Source organism: Gracilinanus agilis, chromosome 3 (genome assembly GCF_016433145.1).
Source record: "Gracilinanus agilis isolate LMUSP501 chromosome 3, AgileGrace, whole genome shotgun sequence".
NCBI classification, from domain to species: Eukaryota; Metazoa; Chordata; class Mammalia; order Didelphimorphia; family Didelphidae; genus Gracilinanus; species Gracilinanus agilis.
Genome location: NC_058132.1, coordinates 631,032,214 through 631,055,384, shown reverse-complemented (window position 1 = coordinate 631,055,384; position 23,171 = coordinate 631,032,214). Strand labels below are relative to the sequence as shown.

General features: G+C 39.7%; 2 pseudogenes; one reads left to right on the top strand and one right to left on the bottom strand.

The window, feature by feature from the left end:
* Nucleotides 1–1,661: 1,661 nt before the first annotated feature.
* Nucleotides 1,662–3,465, top strand: LOC123241961 (annotated as a pseudogene).
* Nucleotides 3,466–11,305: 7,840 nt separating this feature from the next.
* Nucleotides 11,306–20,016, bottom strand: LOC123241960 (annotated as a pseudogene).
* Between the last annotated feature and the right edge of the window lie 3,155 nt (nt 20,017–23,171).

Sequence of the window (23,171 nt, the reverse complement as noted above, 5' to 3'; positions counted from 1 at the left end):
AAGGGAGAAGAGTGATAAGGGCTAAGTAGTGGGGGTTAAGTTAAAGATTGGCCCAGGATCACATAACTAGGAAGTGTCTGAGGTTAGATTTGAACCCAGGATCTCCTGTCTCTAGGCCTGACTTTCAATCCACTGAGCCACCTAAATGCCCTCCACCCCCATCCCCCAACTCATAAATTTTCCCCAAGAAATTCAGCCATCAAAGCAAGGAAATTCCTTATATTCCTCTGACATTGCACAGATATACATACAGAACAGACAATTTATCCATCAGTCATATACTCTTTTCACTATGAGACCTAATCATGTCTGACAGAAGGAGAGGGAGGTCATACATTCTCTGATGAAATCCTTAACACCACTTCTGGAAAATTACTTACATGCAATTATTGCAGTCTGCTTATGCTCACTATTCACTATTCCATTAAGATGAAAAAATAAATTCAGGCATATGAATGTGTATGTTTACTTTTTTATGAGCTAATCTCATGTTAATGAATGGATATGTGAATTGTTGTAACCTTGGTGAAGCTCAGCCCAAGGGAAATAAGTTTCTCTATTAATGTTCACATGGCCTTCCTAATGTTTTTCACAGATGACCAGTTTGAATGTGCCCTGAGGCATCACATTTCCTTGTTTTGGTTTGTACTAAATGTCCAAGTGATTGGACTCTTTTCCTTGTAACCCAAGTAAGAATGGAATTTATATCACAGATATAAAGGCTTATTCAATTCAGTTCAATTTAACAAGATTTATTAAGTGCTTATTATTGTTGTTCAGTCATGTCTAATTCTTTGTGACTTTATTTGGGATTTCTTGGCAGAGATACTAGAATGATTTGCCATTTTCTTCTCCATCTCATCTTACAAATGAGGAAACTGAGGCAAACAGGGTTTAGCAACTTGCCCAGAGTCTTATAGCAAGTAAGTGTCTGAAGCCAGATTTGAACTCAGGAATATTAATCTTCCTGACAATGGATGTCTCATTCTATCCACTGGGCCACCTCTATGCCCCTATTAAGTGCTTACTGTGTATTAAGTACTATGGCAAGGTCAGGAGATTCAAAGTCAAAAGGGAAACATTCTTTATTCTCATGAAGTTTATCTTCTCCCGGTCATGGTGGGGAGATAAAATATGAATATAGATAATACATAGGAAAAATAGAAAAACAAAATCAGGAAAGGCCTCTTAAAGGAGGTGACAGGACATCTAGGCTAGTGATGGGCAAACTTTTTAAAGAGGGGGCCAAAGGAAAGGAAATGCTCCTCTGTCAGTCTGTTTCCAAGGCAACTCGGAAGTTTCATTGTATTGTATCCTACTCACTGTATTCGTCAGATTAGGAATAATGTCACTACATCTGGCCCACAGGCTGTAGTTTTCCCATCACTGATCTAGGGCAATTAGTTTTCTTGAGCTCCAAAGAGGGGAGCCAACATAGGTCACCCACCGGAAAGGAGGGGATATTGAGAAGAGGGTGAGATTGGGAGAGTGTCTTCACCAGCGGAGCACTTTCTGACTATTAGGAGAAAGACAGCATCCTTCCCACCTGGAATGTATCACCTTTGCTCCCACAAACAGCCCTTGAGATTACCCAAATGGCACTTTCTTCAATCTTTAGTCAGTGAAGGGAAGTCTTTTGTTTCTGCCTAAACTTATGATTCTCTGACTGCCTCTTCTGCACTCAAACACCCCCCTCAGCTCTGTTCTTCACTAGCCCAGCAATAAAAAGGCTGATGGGCTGGAAATAAAGAGATGAAGAGGAAAAGTGGATGGAGAAGATTGTCGTCTCTGGTGAAGAAACTAAAGAAGAAAGGAGCTTTAGGAGAGGGTTCTGGGCAGCCTAGATGAGCCCAGTAAAAGTGTCGCCATACCTCGATCCCTCATGGAAGGCTGCAGATGTCCCACTGGAAGGATATACCTCCTGTGATTTGCCTCAGCGTGTGGTGCTGGCAGGATCTACCATCTCATAGATGGGTAGATCTTGGGTAATGCAAATTCCCATTTGGTCCAAAGCAGAAAGAAGTGTACATTAACCCATTTCACTACTGCCAACTTGAAACCCTAGAGCTTCCCCTGTGCTCACATCAAGACATAGTGAGTTTAATCCCCAGCTCTGCTTTCTGACCAAGTGAGTGAGCTCCTGATGCAACATTATACCACCTAGACTGACATCCTGAATCTTTTGATAGCCTGCAAGTTCTACCTCTTCCTTATGGCCTAGCCACAGGTTCTTTGCCATTTCTCAGAACTTTAAGCTATCTTCTTCTGCAGGAAGTTCTTCTGGGCCAAGAAGTCCATAGACGTTCATAGTGGACACATTATCCCCACCTTATCATGCCACAGAAACACCAGGGAGCCACAATAATGTCCCTTACGTGCCATAGCTGATAGCCATTTAGTGCAGACACTGCCTAATCGATACACTAGCACAGGGGTCAGCAACTTTTTTGGCAGTGAGAGCCATAAACACCACATTTTTTAAAATGTAATTTCGTGAGAGCCGTCCAGTGCTCACAGTGCGCTCCTGTAACAGCGCCTGAAAAAAAACTGACTTTATGGCTCCTGCAGAAAAAGCCACATCTGGCCCTCAAAAGAGCCAGATATGGCTCAAGAGCCATACGTTGCCGACCCCTGCACTAGACCTATTTGTCAGGAAGAACCCCAGCAGGGATGCTGTGCTATGTACTACGGACTCAACAACCTAATCTGGGAGACTTTTTAGGCTCCTTCTAAAAGTGCACTCACAGATGGATTTATAGATCATTCAAATAACAGGAACAGGTTCTGCCTTAGACTTCTTTCTAAGGTAAATGGAAACTTAACAGTAGAAAATACTAAGAGGCATATAGGAAAGGATGTTCGCCTGTATTATGCTGGGGGAAAAGCTTATGCCAAATATGTGCCGGCAGCATTTTGTCAGAGCTGTACCTGAAACCATCAGCATGGCTTCTACCCAGCCACTGTCTGTAAGATCCCCAGCGGTTCTGGCCTCAGGATTTTCAACGCTCAACTCTTTGTCCAGCTGTTTGCAGTCAATTGATCATAGCTTTGAAGTAGTCTGTGAGTTGACTAAGATGTTCACTATTAGAATGAGTTTTGTTAAGGGCTAGAGCAGTGATGAGCAAACTACGCCTGCGGGCCAGAGGGGGCCCCCTGAAATATTCTATCTGGCCACATGCAACATTATTCCTAATCTGACAAATACAGTGAGTAGGGTAAAATATAATGAAACTTCAAAAGAGTTGCCTTAAAAACAGACTGCCAGAGGAGCATTTCCTTTCCTTTGGCCCCCTCTTTAAAAAGTTTGCCCATCACTGGGCTAGAGAACTGAACACCATCCCTGGGACGTCATTAGTACCCCCTGGTGGCCTGAAATACATCTTCATGGACCATCGCGTTACTGTAGCTGGACAAAGTTCTGCACGGATGCGTTCACCGTACAACCCAGTTTCTTCAGTATCTTAACAGTGATCTCTAAAGCTACCCTTCTAATAAAATAGATGCTATTACAGGCAGCGACTTAACAGCATTTCATATTTGCTATTAAACAAAGTCTCTAAATATATACACAAATACTAAAAAAACGACATGACACTCGAGTGGAACTTTGAAAGGAGGAAGTGAGCAAGGAGAACATTCCCCATAAGGGATATAGTGTGGGAAGAGTCACTGGGGTGGAAAATGGAATATTCTATAAGCAAGATAGCAAATATTTCAGTGTAGATATGTGAGAGAGCAATATGTAGTCAACATGAAAAGATAAGTTGGAACCAGATTTTAAAGAGTTTTAAGAGCCAGAGAAGTTTGTATTTTAACCTAAAGGCAATAGGAAAACATTGGAACTTCTCTTTAGATTTTTCAGTAAAAAAATCCATATATTCTCTTCCTATCATATGTCACTCTCTAGTGTCACTGAAAACAATAGGAAAAAAAACTCTCTAAAAACACAGTCAAGCAAAACAAATTCCCACATTGGCATCATCCAAAAAATTAATGTTTTACTCTATATATCTAGTCTATCACCTCCCTGTCAGAAAGTAGTCAGCATTCTAAATCATCTGGCCTCTGAAATTATGGTTGTTAATTGTTTGTTTGTTTGTTTAATTTTTTTTTAAACCCTTAACTTCTGTGTATTGGCTCCTAGGTGGAAGAGTGGTAAGGGTGGGTAATGGGGGCCAAGTGACTTGCCCAGGGTCACACAGCTGGGAAGTGTCTGAGGCCAGATTTGAACCTAGGACCTCCCGTCTCTAGGCCTGGCTCTCAATCCACTGAGCTACCCAGCTGCCCCATGGTTGTTAATTGTGCTGACCACAGTTCTTAAGTCTTTCAACACTGTTCATTTGTATCATAGTGTTATCCTATATCCTACTTTCTCCTCCCTTTCTTTTCTTCTTTTAAAATCTTTACATCATAAAAAATCATTCCCAGGCCCTTTATCTTTTTTGACTCTTCTTTCAATACTTACTGCTCCTTATGTTCATAGGAGAAATTTGTATCATCTCTTCTACCCACATACTTAACCACTCTCCATTAGAATTCAAACACTTCAACATTATAAAGTGTCTTGTGATTGCTTACTTATATTTGCTTTTTTGTTATTGTTTCCTCTTTATCCTCATATTCAGATTTCAGAATTTCTATGCAGTGCTAATCTTTTTTATCAGAAATACTTGGAAGTACTCTATTTCATTTAATATTCATTTTTCTCTCTAGAGAATTACACTCAGTTTTTTCTGAGTATGTTTATTCTTGGTTGCAAACCTGTGCCTTTTGCCTTGGAATTTTATTTCCCATGCTCACTGTTCCCTTAAAGTGGAGCAACTAAGTCTTCTGCGAACCTGACTCTTGAAGCCTCAATATTTGAATGCTTTTTTTTTTCTGGCTGACAGAAAAGGGAGAGAATTTGGAAGTTAAAAAAGATAATGTAAGAGTTCCTATACTTAAAAGCAGTAAAGAAAAAAGCAAAATGCATTGATTTCTTTCATCTTTTGCTTCTATCTTGAATAATATATTAGGTTAAATTTTCAAGTAATTGCTCTCCAGTCTTTTTCCTCCTATAACAAATTGGAAAGCAAAACAAAGATCTTGAATTCTTTTTCATTAAAAAAACTTAAATGCCACTATATTGGTACAATTTTTTAAGACATGCTAACAATCTAGGTGCATCAAACTATGGAAGGGGATAGAGTATGGCACCTGAAAAAAAGATGAGAAATACTGATGACTCGATCATAAAATGTCTTTTTAAAAAATGACTTGGCTAAATAATGTTGTTTAGTCAATTACTACTGGATTTTCTTTTTTTTTTTGATTCCTGAAATGAGTTGAATTGGTTATATAAACTCATTTTTGAAAAGCTAATAGGAGAAAATCAGCAATAATAATAATCTCCAAAATTATATTGATAAAGGATTCCTTTTTTATATCCTCTAGGTCTTAGAGCCCCAGAGCCATTACAAGGAATTTTTGTACTTGAGCAAGCAACACAAACTGATTCTAAATTCAACTTTGTAATTAAATATGTGAAAATGAAAAAGGAGGAAGTGATGCAAATTCAATTCACTGGAGGGAAAATTAGTGATGATAATAGCTTGTAGCTGCTAAAGAAATAATACATTTTTGTAGCCTGAGACAAAGCTCCAGTCACTCCATTCTAGTTATGGCTCTGATAGTTATTGACATAGAATTATAGGCAATATTAAGAGTATAAGTCACTGAGAAGGGCCAGAGATACTAAGAATCAGCTACTGTTGATGGCTATGGATGACTCTTCTATCCAACTGGAATCCTAAGAAGCTAAAAGAGGGAAGTATAGTATTGGCAACTGGCTTAGATAGTCTCTCATAGAAATTGGTACTAATATGTACCACTCACTTGACATTTCTTGTATCTTCTCTCTTTTTTTTTTAAACCCTTACCTTCTATCTTGGAGTCATTACTGTGTATTGGCTCCAAGGGAGAAGAGTGGTAAGGGTAGGCAATGGGGGTCAAGTGACTTGCCCAGGGTCACACAGTTGGGAAGTGTCTGAGGGCAGATTTGAACCTAGGACCTGTTGTCTCTAGGCCTGATTCTCAATCCACTGAGCTATCCAGCTGCCCCCTGTATAATCTCTTGTAGTATTATTTGGCTAGTGATTGATGAATATTTCTCGAATTAATTAATACGCATATTCTTCTCCCAATTAAATTGTTAACTCTATGAGGGCAGGCTTAGGTCTGTAGTTTTATATTCCCTATGCATAACATAATGCCTGGAACTTGGTTAATGCTGATTAATCGTGATTAGCCAGATAAGACTCTCAGATCTTTTGTTTGGAGAATTAGGACAATGTTGTAATTTTTTTTTTTTTTGAGTGGTGGCATGGAGTAATGAGAGAAAAGCAAAAATGAGTTTGAAAAGATTTCTACACATTTATTTTGTGGTCAGAATTTGCTGTCCTGAATTGCAATTGGGTCTCTTAGAATTTGTGCTTTATGTCTAAATGGCTTTGAGGGAGTTAAATTCCAATCAATGACTCCTACTGAGCCACAAAATTATAATTGTGGGATCCAAAAGTCTAGCTCCTATCAAAGGATTGTGTGGTGGTTGCACTGCAGACAGCTGCGTGTTTTCACTGTCACAAAATGCCAGCAAAATGTGCTTGATCTGCAGAATTCCCAGAGCTTTCCCAAGAAAATTGACCTTAAAAGACCATTAATTTCCTGGGGGCACTAATTAACCTTGTGAACTGAGTCTTTATATGGCGTTTTGTGGCCTTGTGGAACCTTGATAATGGCTTTTGACCACACACTCCTTGAAGAAAAGAGAGTCAGTATAATATACTGCCCATACTGCCTCATTTTCTTACAGTAAAAATGTGCTGAGCAAATAACAAACAAGCAAATCTAAAACTTCACTAAAAAACAATACTGGTCTTATTTTCTGGTGATCTTCATCTCTTTCACGGATACAGATATGAAAAAACAAATTTGCTTCAAAAAAACAATTCAATTTTTGGTTTTGTGTGGAGAAAAATGAGAATAAAGATGAATAGAGACTGCAATCATCATGGAGGATGCTTGGTTATTTACTGGACAATTCCTGGCAATCATTTCTTAAAATACTTTTCAAGAGTTTTTCTACCAAAGTTATTATTATGTTCTTTACTCTTTGCCTGAATTAACTTATATTCAACCAGTCAGTATTTTGTTCTAAGGACGAACAGTCAAGAACTTCTGAGGTAAAAGGAAATCAAGGATCCTAAGCTATGTAAGAGACCAGATTGGAAATTCTCTGTGGAGTAGGAAAGAGTCTCACAGTGACCATCTGAGGGATCCAGCTGAACATTGCCTGGATGGAATTATGAGTCAAGTGAAAAAAGACGAAGCCAAAGGACCTAATAAACAGCTCCTGAGCATGCAGTCCTAAAAGTCTAGAACTAAAAGCACATTAACCTGTAACAATAAGAAGTGACAAAATGAAGTTCATCTAGAACAATGGCCGGCAACCTTTTTGGCCGTGAGAGCCATAAACGCCTGCAGAAGGAGGAGGATGGAGGCAGAAGGATCTGGAATATGGGGCAGGGGCTGAAGGGCCCCCTGGGGTACATTCTGGGGCTCTGCCCAGACTGGCAGGTTGGGAGGTGGAGCCAGATATGGCTCGAGAGCCATACGTTGCCGACCTCTGATCTAGAAAATAACTAAGATGACTAAGGCAAGCATTTGCTGTGGAGGTAGAGTGTGAATAATCCATAGTAGAGTGTCATCTTTGGGCTGGACCAATGGCAGTGGTGACAGAGACAATGTTACTGAAAGCTTACTTGGAGCCTCTTCTGATGATAGTTGATAAGGCAAGGAGCTGTCCTAGAAGCTGATCCAGAAGCAAATCAGAGCAACATCCTCTTCAATTGTTTGCAAGCACAGGTTAGGAGGCATAGAGCTGCTCCCACTACAATTCAAGGCAAATATTCTTTGAGTGTGTTCAGAGCAACAGTCCGCTGTCTCTCTTGACTTATTTCTATTTCAATACTGAATCAGGAATTTATGAAAAGAATTTTTTAAAGAGGATTAAGAACATTTTTATTCCTTGGCTTCTTCTATTAGGGTTTGTTTTAATTATATGCCTTTATTTTTTTTTTCTAGGGATATTGTTTGTTTTATAAGTAGAATCTGCCCCAGTGAGGAGATACTGAGACTCTATTTCCCTTCCTCTATGTTGAACATAGCAGTTTTGGGCCTCTCAGTCAGAGACCACAATTACATTGAAAATTATACAGGCTTCTCACTACTATCCTAGAATCTCTTCTTGTCTTTCTCTACACATTTTCCAACATCTCATTAGCTCCTATTCCTTCAATTAATAGGTATATGAAGATGACTCCCCAAACTACATGTGCAACCCATATCTTTTTCTTGACATTAAGTACCACATCTCCACTTCCTCACTTGACATAATTACCTTGATGTCTTAAAGACATCTCAAACTCAACATGTATAATATAGAATGCTTTATTCTTCCCTGCTAAGGGGTTTCTTAACCTTTTGAGTATCAAGATCCCTTTGACAGTCTGGTATAGCCTATGGAATCCTTCTCAGAACAATGTTTTCAAATACATGCAATAAAATATATGGGATTACAAAGAAAATAAATTATATTAAAATATAGTTAACAAAATATGCTTTTTTCAAGTCATGGTCTCCAGGTTAAGAGTCCTTGCTGTCAACCCACTTCTCCTAAATTCTTTCTTTCTTTTCTTAAAAACCCTTATCTTCTGCCTTGGAACCAATACTGTATTGGTATGTATGTAATGTATTGGTTCCAAGGCATAAGTGCTAGGCAATGGGGGTTAAGTAACTTGCTCAGAGTCACATAACTAGGAAATGTCTGAATCTAGACTTGAACCCATGACCTCCCGTGTCAAGGCCACCTAGCTGCCCAACTCCGTATTTTTCCTAATAGTAACACTGTCCTTCTAGCCATTCAGATTGACAAGCTTGGCATATAGTAGCTGCTTAATATGCTTAATAAATGCTTTTTGGTGGATAGAAAAACATGAATAGTAGTTTATACTTGTCAGGTGTGGTCAGAGGCATGAGCAATAATTTCTATGCCTTACCCCAAATTAAGGTATATTAGTGACATCCTTTCCTCTTTGCAATCCAGCATATCCAATGAATGCCTCTCCTTTACAATAACATCCACTCCACCAGTACTAGATTGTTAAAACTCAGGTACTACCTTTTGCCCCAAAGTTTCTGTAAGATGTCAGATTTCTCTGGGGCTCTACGTAACTCCAGACACTTTTTTGTAACAAATGATTGAAGTATTAACTTCTCAAAACCATTACTGGTCCAGCTCTTCCTCAGGCCAACCACAGAGTGATGATACATTAACTGGTTCATTTTTTATTTTGAGTTGCTGAAAGGCAATATATAGTCACAGAACCATGGGGATGAGATCAGATACCTTGACGTTATGATTGTATGAAGCTATTTTCTCGTTCAGCACCGATAGTCTCATTCTCTCTCTAGTAGCCTGCCCTTAAAATTCTCAAGTAGTGATTTTAAAGGTTTGGGGGGAATTATTTTTCATGAAGCTATTTTTTTCTTTTCTACCTCAAACATGCTTTTTGCTCTCTACCCCACAAAGGCATTTTATCAAAAAGATTTAAATGAAGGTAACTTTTTTTTTCATATAGCCAAGTCTCAAAGTCTGGTAATCAATGGCTTAGACAGATTTTTCATAATAACAACTTATATTTATATAGCACTATAAGGTTTACAAAATGCTTTTCATATGTTATCTCATTTTTATCCATACGAGAACCCCATAGAATAGATACTATTATTATATCTCCATTTTCCAGGAGAGAAAACTGAGGTATACTGTAGAAATGGAATAGGAAATATATTGATTAATTATTGATAAGATAAGCTATTTGAGAAAGGGGTCTTTGAGGTTGCAGGGAAGGCAGAGTGCTGTGTGTGAGAACAGAACTTGGAAGGAGGGAAACAGGCAAAGTTCTGACACTTGGTCAGGGCTTCTGGGGGACTCTCTGGATTCTGGTAAAGACAGACAACTCAGACCTTGCTTTTTGCTATATATCAGGGAGAGAGAACTCTAAACTGTCTGAAGAGGTTTTCCTACCTTCCTTATCATGAGAAATCATTGTGAAGAAGAATGTGTCATATCTGTTCTATTGGAGAATGGTTTTGAGAGAAGAAAGATCGAAGACCCGTTTACCTGGACTCTGGACCATCTCAGAGTTACCCTCGGGTCAGCTAGCCTCTGCCATATTGGGCTGACTGACTCTGTGCTTACTTGGAGACTATATATTTATATAAAAATCTATTTATTTATATTTAACAGATATGAGTATAAGGATTAGTAACAAGGAAAGCCTTAAAACTACAAGGGAACTATATCCACTCACTTTTCTATGTTTACCTCACGGCAAACTCTTCTGTTTCTTCACACTACTCTGAAACTTCTTAGCACTTAATAAAAAAAACCCATATACAAATGTTATTTAAAATAGATATTGGTGCTCTTTTTGTTTTTCATCTTTGCCACTTCCCAGCCACCCCTCACTTTTCCTGATTGCACACCCCACCCCGCCCCAACCCCCGCCTTATTAAAGAGTAATCAAGTCAAAACAACCAACATACTGGCCAGGTCTGATAACTATTCTGTATCTGTATTATTCCACCAAGATGAGTAAGCCATGTTTTACTCCCATTTTTCTGAATTCTGGTTTATTGTTGTATTGATCAGAGTTCTTGTGTTTTTCAATGACCACTGAACAAACTATTCACCAGTTTCTTCCGTTTACCTTGCTATATATCAGTACATAAAAGGCTTCCAAAGTTTCTTTGAGTTCTTTATTTTTATTTAGAGCTTAGTAATCATCTATCTATTTTGTTCACATACTACAATTTATTCAGCCATTCACAAATTTATGGGTACTCAATTCTAATTTTCTATTTTTTCAACCAAAATTTTTCATGATCATTTATGTTTTTACTAAGTAAGCCATTTATATCGAGAGGTCAACTTCATTAAATTATCTAGTTTTTTGGTAAACGTAATATCTCTTCTATTGGACAAGGTTCATTTGTTTTTTATAGGCAGTGCTTTACATCTTATAGCAGATGTTTTCTTTAAATGACAAACAACAACGCTATCTGACTACAACCTAACTATAATCCTTATTAAAAATAACTTAATATTGTTAAAGATGTCTCCATTTTTGTGTGACTCTGGCCCATTTCAATAAGAATAAATCAATTAAAAAGCATTTATTAAGTGCCTACTGTATGCCTGGCATTAGGCTAACCACTAGAGATAGAAAAACAAAAACAGAAAAAGTCTCTGTTCTTAAGGGACAGGGAGGCATTATGCAATATATATATACATATTATATATATACACACATATGTATTAATAATGCATATTCAAAATAAATGCAAAGTACAGGAAAAGTAACCATGAAAAGGAAGACCTTAGCAGATGGGGGAACCAGAAATGGTTGCTTCACTTCTAATATGTTGGGGCCTTTTCTCTAATATATCAAGTTCTCGCAAAAAAATGATTTTTCAATTACCAAGTACTTATTTTCTCTCTCTTCCATGTCCCTATACCTGGCTGGTGGTGGGGGGATCCCTCATAATAAATATGCATAGATAAGCCAAACAAGTTTCCATATTCACAAAAACGTGTTTTTCATTCTGCATATTTAGTCCATTTAGTCAAAAGATGGACAACATGCTTCATTATCAGTCATTTGGAATTATGGTTGGTCAGTGCATTGATCAGAGTTCTTAAGATTTTTCAAAGTTGGTCATTTTTATAATAATATAAATTCTTTTATAAGATTTCTAATATAATTTCTAATAATTATATTATAATATAATGATTATAATGATGTAATGTTATATTAGACATTATTCTCCTGGTTCTGTTCACTTCATTCTGTATCAGACCCTGTGGTTCAGTAGTTTTAGTCATGACCAACTTTTCATGACACTATTTGGGGTTTTCTTGGCAAAGATACTAGAGTAATTTGCCAGTCCAGCTCATTTTACAGATGAGAAAACTAAGACAAACAGTGTTAAGTGACTTGTCTAGGTTCACCCAGCAAAGAAGTGTCTAAGGGCACATTTGAACTCAGGATGATGAGTCTTCCTTATTCCAGGCCTGGCATTCTATTCATTGTGCCTGTAGCTAGATTTAAAAAAAAATTAAAACTCTCCACACAACAGCAACTCCCCTTCTTCCATCCCTTTAGGCCCCGGCTACCTTTCAAACCAACCTGTGAATCTATGGTGGAACTTTCCTCATCTAGTCTTACGCAACAGAGTTAGAAATACTTGAATTATTGGGATGATTTTACTTTGGCCAATAGCTACCCAAACTACTCTGACTTGATCATGATTTTATTTTTATCTCCTGCTCATCTTTCACAGTTTATATATAGTCAGAGCTATTTTTATGAACATGATGAATTAAAAATGTTTCTAAATACATCAATTTCTACGTAGAAACAAAAATGTAGCTTCTAGCAATAAAAATGATAGCAAACAATTAACAAAAAACAAACCTTTTAAGGGGGCACCAACTCACCATTTACATGTCATTGGTTCACTTTTGCTATAAAGTTTCACTAGAAAACGACAAGAAAATATTTTAGTTGTACTTACAGGAAATGATTTTAAAATTAGTTACCATTGGGGGCAGCTGGGTAGCTCAGTGGATTGAGAGCCAGGCCTAGAGATGGGAGGTCCTGGGTTCAAATCTGACCTCAGACACTTCCCAGCTCTGTGACCCTGAGCAAGTCACTTGACCCCCATTGCCTACCCTTACCAATCTTCCACCTAGGAGCCACTACACAGTATTGACTTCAAGACAGAAGGTAAGGGTTTAAAAAAATTAGTTATTATTTCTTACTAAAATAGCTCTATCAAAGCTTTTAGGTTTCAGGCTAAAATTTTTCTTTCTAAGTTTGTTCATTCATTGATTAAATGCCTACTATATAAAAAGCACTGTGCTTCGTGCTGAGGGAGATCTACCTTTCCACTGGGTGGATTGCAGCTCTTCCCCACCTTTTTACTGCACCAGCATTCTGCTCACTTCAAGAAAGCTACCTCCCAACTTTAAGCCTGCAGGCTTCAGGATGCTGGAAAAGAGACAGGGACTATTGGTCTAGGAAACTCCCACTAGTAAATTAGAGGGAGTTTCTCTCTACTAATTAGATCCTTTTATTGTTGTTCAGTTGTTTTTCAGTCCTATATGTCTCTGCATGACCCTATTTGGGGTTCTCTTGGCAAAGATACTAGAGTGTTTAAAGGGACACGTTCCTAGTTTCAGGCCTCTGATAAAATGCAAATATACCTGGGAGAGTCCCCACATTAGAACACTGTGAATCTTGTTTGTTTGTTTGAAGCATTCTTTGTATCCCCAGGGCTTAGTAGGTTTCCTGGTACATAGTGGGTGCTTTAAAAATGATTGTTGACTTACTGATTGATAAGTCGACAATATATTTTCCTAACTGCACTTTAGACAGGTAAAGGAAAGAATGATACAGTAGTTGGATGGGGTGGGGGTGGAGGAGTCGTGTAGGAAAAGGATATAGAAAGGAAAAGCCAAAAGACATATTCAATGTAGACTTGATCTTTGAAATTTTGCAGAGTCTCTTCTCTAGACATTTGGGTCTTTCATTTAGTTGGCAATATTGCATGGGGTAAACAGAGGAAGAGCACTTTCTCTTGTCAGATGACTTGGAAAGGAAGAAGTAGAAAAGATTCAAGAAAAGACTTAGGAGGAAGCGGGCACAGGGAGGAGAAGGGAGGAGGACTTGGGTTATTACAGAGGCGAAGAGGGGACAGAATGTGGACCATGTGTCCTGGTGCAGAGCAGCCAGGGATGTACCCTCCAGGAGTACCTGTACCCCCTTCAACATCTGGGTGCCCTGGGGTTAACCCTGTCCACCCACCATTAGCCAATCCTGCATACCCTCCATGTACATTTCCTACCCCACCTGGGGAGGTGCCCAGGGAATCCAACTTATCCTCCTGGAGCTTTTGGCCTTGGGCATCAGCCAGGGTACCCAGGATGCCCACTCTTAGGTCCCCACCTTCCCCCCTGGCCAGTGCCCATATCCTGGCCCTTGTGTGTCTTCTGCAAATCCCTTGGCTCCAGGGATGGTGGAGCCAGGTATAGTGATGGATAAGAAGATGAGGAAGAAGATGAAGAAGGTTCATAAGAAAAGGCAGAAACATCACAAACATGGCAAGCATTCTTCCTCCTCCTCTTCTGGCAGGGACTCTGACTGAATCCTGGGCATTCCCCCCACCAAGACACACAACCCCAGCTCTTCCATCAAGCCTTGAATGCCATATTGTTCTGGGGAGAAGATAGCCTGAATCCCCAACCTCAGCCCAACCCTATTCACCCCTTTGCCCAAATTGACTGGCGAAGGTGAGGAAAAGATCTCTATTGGCCTGAGCAAGTCCATTTTCTTACCTCCTAGATTGGGGGGAAGGAGGGCACTCCTTTCTGAAGATGTGTGTCCTTTGAGCCAAATGCTGAAGAACATTTTAGGATCTAGAAAATGTGATTTTTAAAAGTTCATTTTGTAATTTGTGTGGGAGAAGGAGAAGGAGATGTGGTATTACCAAGGAAGTTTGTGTGGGGGTGGTAATCTCATGCAAATGGGTGTGGGAACTACATTTCCCAGCAGACTGTGCAGTGTGCTCAACCCATTGCCTTCTGGGAAAGAGAGTTCCTTTGAATAGGCTAATGTGGGTGCCATTTTGGAACCTCATTTCTTGGTGAGCTTTTTTCATCTCAACCATTCTCTGGTCTTACTCTATTTCTCTCACTGTGCTTCCCAATAAAATTGTTTCTCCCAGTTTAAAAAAAAAAAGGACTTAGTCCAGTAATGGAGAACCTTTTAGAAACCAAGTGCCCAAATTGCAACCCTCACATGGCATGTGAGCCCCACACCTTAACCTAGAGAGAGAGGAGGGAGAAAGTGCTCCCATTAGGCTACTGGGTAGAGGGGCAGGTGGGATAAGAAATTTCCTCAGGTGTGTGTGGAGAAGGGAAGGAAATAGCCCCCTCTGGCATGCTATGGCACATATCCAATAGGCTCACCAACATGGACTTAGTCATAGACTCTTTTTTCTTCCTCCTATCAAGATCCTAAGGTTATTCTCTTACCAATGAAAATCTATATAAAGTTGTATTCTTTTCCAGAATTTTAAGAACAATAATCTCACATGAATTTGCTATTCCTATCTTCAAATAATTGCTTTTCTGCTCATGATGACCCATATTTGGATAAAAATAATGAATAATGCTATCAGAACAGGAAATCTAGTGTTATATGGCTGAGTTGGACAAGAACTTAATGGCCCAGTCTTATGTTTCAGATGAATGAACTGAGGTCCACAAAATGATTCCCCCAAATTACATAAGTAATATATAATAGTGACAGACTTTAGGCATATATCACAGAATTACAAATTTCAGAGTTATAAGGGACCTCAGTGGTATGTCATAAAAATTGCAGAATGGAATTCCACTTGCAAGAGAGTGGGTCAAGCCTCAGCTGAGAATTCCAGCCCCCCCCCAACTCTGGATGAGGGGGCAGTTTAAGGCAGTTAAGGGCAGTTGATTCCTGGGGGTTGAAGTGAGCAGGTCACTCTGTTTGCTGTTCCCAGATCTTGGGGCTCTTGAGAGCTGTCAACCTTGCTTTAGCCTAAATAGACCTACAATCAACCTCACTATTACCTGAAATTAGTTATTCAGACCATAGGAGAAGATTATCTATTAGGTTAGGGAGCTAAATAGCTTACCAGGATACCTTTCCCCTCTGGGGGGAAGTGCAGCTTGGACCCAACAGTTTAGGGCTCCCCTGGCCTTATTTTATCCTTGCCCAATCTCCCTTTCTTACCTTCCCCACATAGCATTAAACCCTTCATCTTTTGGGAGCTGTGCCTGGCTATTACTTAGGGATATGCTTACCTCTTCAAACTGAATTTCTCCAGCTGAATGGCCCAAAGCCTGATCCTTCCTCAGTCCCTGAAAGCTTCAGACATCAAGCTTTTACTATTTTCTCCTGACTCAAATCTGTGGGGAAATAGTTTAGATAAAGTAAATATCTTTTGGGATCAGCCTTACCTAGTTTTCCTGACTGAGATCAGAAGATAACAGACCAGCCTCCATTTTGTACCTGCTTCCTAACTGCTTGGTGGGAAGGGTGAAGTAAAGGGGCAATGAGCCAACTTGTGCCCCTCCCTTTCACTCAAGTCTGTCAGTGGGGGGCAGTGAGTCCTGATGGCTGCAGACCACTGGAATATTTACAGCTTCCCACAAATATCACTGTTAAAACCAACATAACAGTTTTGGCCAGCCAGCCTAGGATTTCTTTCAGAACCTGAGTGGGACGTTGTTAGGATGGCCAGCTTGGTTAACAGAGCCACTGGCACACCGGGATGCTCTGGGGTACTGCTATATGGCATATGGCAAGCTTGTGCAACTTTTTGGCTAGTAACTATTCCCCAATTTTGCATGCAGATGATTGAAGTCTATGATTCTTGCAAGTGGTTGACTATATCCTTGGGTGAAGCTCTGGCATATGTGCCATTGGGGATGGCCATGGCTGTAACATTTTATGGGGCCCTCATGATATTAAGGAAGGTTCTAGCTTTTACTTTAGGAAAGACAGAGATAACAAACTCGGCTTTGGAACAACTGTTTGAGCATAGGGCCACAACCAGTAGGCAATGGGACACACAGTTGCTCAGGGTCACCCAGCTGGGAAGTGTCTGAGCCCGGACTTGAACCTAGGACCTTTCGTCTCTAGGCCTGGCTCTCAATCCACTGAGCTAGCCCAGCTGCCCCTACTTTAGGTTGCAGTTTCTTTAGCAGATGTAGTTTTTACAGGGTGGGGTTGCTAGCCCCACGCCCAACCCTCCTCCTTTTTTCATCCGGGCTAGGGACCGTCCTTGGCCCAGGAGTGGTAAGGGTGGGCAGTAGGGGTCAAGTGACTTGCCCAAGGTCACACAGCTGGAAGTGTCCGAGGCCGGACTTGAACCTAGGACCTCCAGTCTCTAGGCCTGGCTCTCAATCCACTGAGCCACTCAGCTGCCCATTGTTCCTCATATTAAGCCTAAATTTGCCTCTTTGAAATGTCTACCATTGCCCCTAATTCTATTGTCTTGGACCAAGCAGGGAATCTAATCTCTCTTCCTTGTGAAATTTCTTTAAATACTTGAAGATCTCTTTTTTTCTTTACTTGGGTGAACACTCTAACTTCCTACAAGCAGACCAACTATGCCAAGAACTTGAAGGCTTTTTGTGTCCTGATTTTATTACCAAAAAAAAAAATAAGTGTCTTATTGATTATGTTATAAAAGAAGAGAGTAATCTGGATACTACCACTATTAGGCTGGTTGTTAGTAGTAGTAATCTGAGATAGTAATCTGAGGAAGCTTTGGTTTGGTTCCCTGATGGCTGGTGCAGGGACACCTGAGTCCTGCCACCCAGCTGGATGTTATAATAACTGCCCAGGCAGGATCCCTAAAGGTCAATGGATGGGTAACCCTTTCAGGTTCCACCTGGGGTTGATTGATAATTGGTATTGGGGTCTTTCAGCCTTGGATAACGTTCATCTGACTGCGTTGCTCCCTCTCCAGAGTGGTGATGGAATAACTACTCCAGGAAGGTACTTAATAACTTTATGTTGTTTAAGAAGGGAAAGGAATGATCAGGAATGGGTTGGGGAATAGGTGACCCTATCACTAAATCTATGACAATAATCCCTTAGGACCAGAGGCTGTTCAGTAATGCTGGGCTTGTTCTTAACTTCCTCTGGCTCAGCCTGGCCACAGCCAAACCAGAGTAAGCAAATGGTTTGGATGATGCAAATATTATTATTATTATTATTATTATTATTATTATTATTATTATTATTATTCTCACTGTTGTTTCTTTCACAATAAGGTAAAAATGGTGAGTTCTCCTGCCGCTGGCCATCTTACCTCCGTCACTTTGGGCTGCAGTATTAATGTCTCTGGACTCATTCGAGGGATGTCAATGTGGATCCGTCTGTAGGTGGTCCTGGTGAGCTTCATCATTCCAAGAATCTTAATATTGTTCAATAAAAGCAAAATATTCTTTTTGCTTTCTCCGCAGGGTGCCTTCTCTCTGGTCCACATTGGCAGGCAGGTAACCCGAAAGGAGTTTCCAGGTTATTGGACAGACTTGCTTGGGAATTCCAGACCAACTCAATTTTCTTAATTCCTCAAGATCTGTGTTGGGCCCTGCCAGAAGTTGTCTAAACTTCTCCAGTTGATAGGCTTCCCTTTCAGTCAAGGCTGGTGGGCCACTGGCATTCTTTTCATCCGATCCATAAGCTAAAGGGGCTGTGGAGGCATAAGGGAGAGACTGGGATCGCTGCAAAGGAGCTGCATCACCGAGGATTTCTGCAGGATGAGATGTGTGACTCTCACTGACAGACTTTACTAGTCTGCCATCACTGCCTGTCCCCAAGGGGAGGTCACAGAAATGCTCGGCCTGCTCGCTGTCCCCACAGACATGCCCCTCAGGCAGCCTGGGTTGTTCCTGGCAGCGACGGCTGTGGTTCTAAATAACCTGGTTGGCCATCTCCATAACCACCTCGGTGTTCAGGCTCTCAGCCGCCATAGCCAGAAGTTCATCATCGTCTTCCCCCATATCCCAGGCATCCCTTGTGTTGCTCTCAAATTCCTGGAAAGTGCTGACTCTCTTGGGCTTCACTGGGGTGGTTGGTGTCTTGGGGACCGTCCTAATCAACGTGCCATGTACTAATGGGTCAAAAGGAGGATGCTGGGCTCCATACACATGCTGGATACTCTAATGTGCTGGCAAGTCTCTCCATTGCTGAAGACTAGGATGAAATGGCAACCAGCTGGGAGCAGAAATTCTCTTCAAATGGCCCCCTTCTCATCTTTTCTCATCTTGGACTTATGCCAACATGGAGCATTTCCCTACCTTTGGCCCTAGTGGACCCTTCACCTCTTGGCTTCCCTCACTTCCTTTAAGATTCAGCTCAACTCCCCCCTTCGGCCAGGCCCCGGGATGATGCAAATATTGATGATGGTTTCTCTCAGCTTCTTACTGCTAGTTGTTTTGCCAGTTCTACAGCCTTCAGGAAATACCACCCTTTACCACCCTCTTCTTCTTCTCCTACCCACTTCCTGGATCCCCCCCCTGGTCCCCAGGATACCTAAATATCTAGAGGTGGTTTAGGTACCCAAATATCTAGGGGATTGAGAGAGAATCAGAGGATCCACAGTCTGACCACAGGTCAATCAATGTTCAAGATCAAATGTCCAAGGCAAGAGTTTAGGTAAAGCTCAGCCAAAGCAAAGCCAAGGCCCCAAAAGACAAGGGGTCCAAGGGTCCCTGTCAGGGGGCTGCCAGGTTATTTATATCCTTTCTGGCCAACTGCCTTTCCTCTTGTCCTCATGGCCTCTGGGAACATTCTGATGTCCAACTGTCTTCACCTGTCAATCAAGGTGAGACTCTCAGCTCCCAGAGTTTGATTATGACAATTTAAAGAAGACACCAATTGGGAGCAGCTGGAAAGCACAGTGGATATACAATCAGGCCTAAATTAGGGAGAATCTAGGTTCAAATCTGACTTCAGACACTTCCTACTTATGGGACTCTGGGCAAATCACTTAACTTTCATTGCTTAGCACATGCCACTCTTCTATCTTAGAACTGAGACTAAGACAGAAGGTAAGAGTTTACTAAAAATAAAGAAGACACAAATTGTCAGAGGAAATCTTCTCACTTTCAATTGTAGTGGAAATTGTAGTAGGGAAACCCAAACAGAGTTGAAAGTTTCTCACCACGAAGCTTTTCAGTCTCAGCTTCAATTTAATTGCAAACTCCCTGTCCCATATTTCCCCCTCAATCTTGAAAAGCTCACATGGAACCTCTGCCCAGGAATGATTAATCTTCATGGCAGTGAAGTTACTGGACATTCTCAGAAACAATATTGAGATTAAGCCTCAGGGAACGTCACCATTTAATGGATTAGATCCTCTAGTTAGTAGGTTAGCTCTGCCTCCTACCAATGAACGGAATAGTACTGTGATGACAGTATTAGGAAAAATCCTCCAAGAATTGATTTTTATTCTTGGTACATTTTTCCTGGTTTTTGGTACTGTGTGGTGACCATTAAGATAGATATTACACCTATATTAAAGAGGCTAATTCTAGTTCAGGGAATCTTGAAGTTAGAATAATGCGAATGAAAATTTCTTCTACATAATCTTCAAGATACGTTCTTCCATTTTGCTTGAAGACTATCAGTGAGGACATGTGTTGTCTTTAGTGTAGAAAATAGTGGGATCCCAGTGTAAAAGCTTCCTTCACTTGTGCTGACCAGCAACTTGTCTGTAATTTATACTCTAAAGGAGGTAGCTGAAGCATTGAATGGCTGAGTAACTTGCCCATAATCACTCAGATGCCATTTAGTTAGAAGCATAGCTTTAGTAGTCTTGGGCTTTTGGAATTCAAGGTCAGCCTGGTTAGCTACTGTCTGACTACTTCAGACTTATAATGATAAATAAACATTAAGGCTTATTTCAATTCAATTCAACACACATCTGTTAAATGACTAAATATTGAGTGACTTTTTTTTTAAACCCTTACTTCTGTCTTAGAATTGATAATAGGTACCAACTTCAAGGCAGAAGAACAGAAAGGGCTACTCAACTGGAGTTAAGTGACTTTCCCAGGGTCACAGCTAGGAGGTGTCTGAGGGCAGATTTGAATCCAAGCCCTTTCATCTCCCGGTATGACTTTCTAAACTATTGAGCTACCTCGCTGCCATAAGAGAGTGATTCTTTTCTAAAAAATATATAATGGATCAACCAATCAAGAAACAAGTATTTAATTAATCACCTACAATGAACCATTCAGTTTTAGCTTTTCTCAGCAGTACTAACAATTTGAACAATTTTATGTTTATTTTATTGTTTAAATTCATCATACGACCAAAATGAACATTCATTTTAGTGCATATTGGAAGAGGAACTATAATAAGGCAAAAATGTAGCAAAAAAATCCATTTCAGAGGCTAAGGAAAGAGTTAGATGAAGATAAATAATTCTGTAGAAATGGAAGTGACTAGAGATACTATGATCTCTTAAAGAATATACTTAGAAAAAAACATACCTTCCTGGCCTAAAGGTCAGGCTAATGATGACAATGGGAAACGTTTGTGGGGGGAGAAGGAGAAGAGATCTCAGTGAAAACTATCAAGTGCTTATCTTGGACTTTTTAAATTAAAGGAGAAAATAAAGGAAAAGGAAAAGAAAAGAGAAAGTGTCAAGGCCTTATACCATTGTCCCAATATGAGTGCCTTAGAAAAATAAATTAGGCAATCATGGTTCTGAAGGAGTCAGATTCATCTTAATTACCATATAAATTTCTAGTAATTTTGAGAATTTAGTATTTTTTAATTAATAGGAATACAAAGATATATATACTTTTCCCTTATTCAATCACCCTTTCTGTGTCTATATATCTTTTTTTTTTTATTTTTAAACCCTTAACTTCTGTGTATTGACTTATAGGTGGAAGAGTGGTAAGGGTAGGCAATGGGGGTCAAGTGACTTGCCCAGGGTCACACAGCTGGGAAGTGTCTGAGGTCAGATTTGAACCTAGGACCTCCCGTCTCTAGGCCTGGCTCTCAATCCACTGAGCTACTCAGCTGCCCCCTGTGTCTATATATCTTAAAGACTGAGACTAGTACCCTCCTCTGAACAGAATTACTCAAACCTTCGACAGAATCACTCAAAAAACTCTGAACCATCCCCTTTATCTAGGGTCTTAGCTCCCTGAGGAAGCTGAGATCTTATTTATTGGTAGATTTTTGCTTTACCAATTAATCAATTGTGCTCCAAACTTTCAGATCTCAGTTTTCTTAACTCTTATAAAGACTAACTCCTCTACTATATAAAACAGTCTCTGAAAATCCAAAAGAAATTGATATGATACCCCCCACAATCACACATATATTTATTTCTTCAAGCAAAACATCTCCTTCTTTCAACTTGCCCTTATATGATATAGATTTCAGTTTCCCCCATCATTCTGTTCATCCTCCTCTGGACCTACTCCAGTTTGTCAACATCCTACCCAAATCATTGTTTTATTTAAAGACTATTCTAGTTGTGGTCTGATCAGGGCAGAGTATAGTGGAACTATCATCCCTCTGCCTAGGCTTCTCTTAATTCAGCTCAGAAGAATGTAAAGCTTCTAGAAAACAGAGATTATGGGATTTTAGGCTTTGTATATCATGTCCCTAAAGCAAATGAAATTGCAATAGATAGTGATTAAAAAGAACATTTAACCTTGATATAAGGAAAAACCTGAGAAGAATCAGAGCTATCCACAAGTTGAACGGGCTGCCTACAAAGTACTGGTTTCTCATCATACAAGTAAAGACTGCATAATCACTTGTTGGCTATGTCAGAAAGGAAAATTCTTGGACAGGTATGGGTTAGAGCAGATGGCTCTTGAGGTCCTTTCCAGGTCTGAAATTTTATGATATTGGGAGAAATATAATTTCTTTTTCATAAGATCTTATAGAATATTTAAGTATCCCTAGAAACATAAATGATTAAATAAAAAAACATAAATAAATTAAATAGTATTAGTAATTAAATACAGAGTAACAAAGAGGGGGGGACTTAGAAAATTCTTCCATATATCTTAAAAAAAAAAGTTCAGTGTGTTGAATTCCCTCATAACATCTCACATTGAAGCTAAAACCATGCATTGTTGGAAAGGGAACAAAAACATTTTCATGATCAAGTAAAATGAATGATAGATTAAAAAATATTCCTTGGAAAGATAACACTTTAAAACCATTTATCCTTCCCTCTAAAATATGATCAATTATGAAGTTTTAAATACCTTTTTAAAGGCACAAGTTTATTTTAAATTTTTTTAATAAAAATTAGTTTTTAAAGAGAAAGTAAGACTAAACCTTTGAGTTTTGTAATAAATCAACTTGGAGAGTCAACTGTAACAATTTTGGAAAAGGAGACAAGTGACATATTTGGTCAATGGCAAGTTTATTGATGCTTAAAGTACTTAAAAACTGTGTCCATTTATTATTTATAGC